The sequence below is a fragment of the Mesitornis unicolor genome, unplaced genomic scaffold (genome assembly GCF_000695765.1).
Source record: "Mesitornis unicolor isolate BGI_N332 unplaced genomic scaffold, ASM69576v1 scaffold33415, whole genome shotgun sequence".
Lineage (NCBI taxonomy): Eukaryota > Metazoa > Chordata > Aves > Mesitornithiformes > Mesitornithidae > Mesitornis > Mesitornis unicolor.
In genome coordinates, this window is record NW_010184110.1 from 8,382 (window position 1) to 9,357 (window position 976).

A 976-nucleotide genomic window follows, 5' to 3' on the forward strand; every position below is an offset into this window, starting at 1 on the left:
GGACTGCTTCTCATTCTCCGTGCTGCAGGGAAGTGGCCCCTCTTCAGAGCAGTTTCCCCAGTGCTCGTCAGCTCCTCTGCAAACCGGCCCATCGCTGCTGCTCAGCCTCTCCCGACAGAAGAGGGAGTTTCAAGCCAGATTTTTTCAGCAGAGGGTCCTAAATCCACCAACTCCGCATTGTTCCCCAGGCTCCGCTCCAAGCCGGCTCAGCCTCCTGTGAACCTGCAGGACGTCCCGGGGGTCACTGGAGCCCGAAGCGCTCGTCTGCCCTGTGGCCGGCCTGGCAAAGCTGCCGGGCTGGAAACGCTTCCCATGCTCCCCTACGCGGAGTCCGGCAGCGACGCCAGCCACTGGCATCTTCCCCTCACACCCTGCGCTGGCTTCAAGAGCTGAGACTGACAGAGCAGAGCCTGTCGCAAAAATCCAGCTCTCGTTTTTTCTCAGCAGGTCATGGAAGGACTATTTTATCAGCCCTCTGTGTGACTGGTCAATCCCACATTTGATACTGACAGTTCAAGTGTTTCTCTGCCTTGGTGCCAGCAGGGTGACGCGGGTTACTGAACCGTGCGGACTTTTGGGTTCATTTCTGTGAGCTGTTTCCCCACTGCCCATGCACCGGCTGGGGCACAAGGAAGTCAGATGGGAGCTTTGTGGTGTGCGTTCCTGCAGGAAACCGTGCTACCGAGGAGACGGTGGGGGAAGCAAGCCTGGTGAACGGGCTCTGCACAGGTTTTGTGTTTTTTAATGTCTATTGAGGTCCGTGGAGTCAACAGGAGAGTCTCAGCTTTCACTTTGCATGGGACGTTTCCTAAATGCCAAAAAAAAAGTACTAATAACAAAGGCAAAATAACTCAAAACTCAAAAGGCAATGAAGAACAGCTCAGTGTTTATCTCCTGAAAAGCCTTGGGGTTTTGAAGGCAGTCTGATGAGGGGTGTATCCTACTGCTTTACACCAGTCAAGGCAGGCAGGGAAAG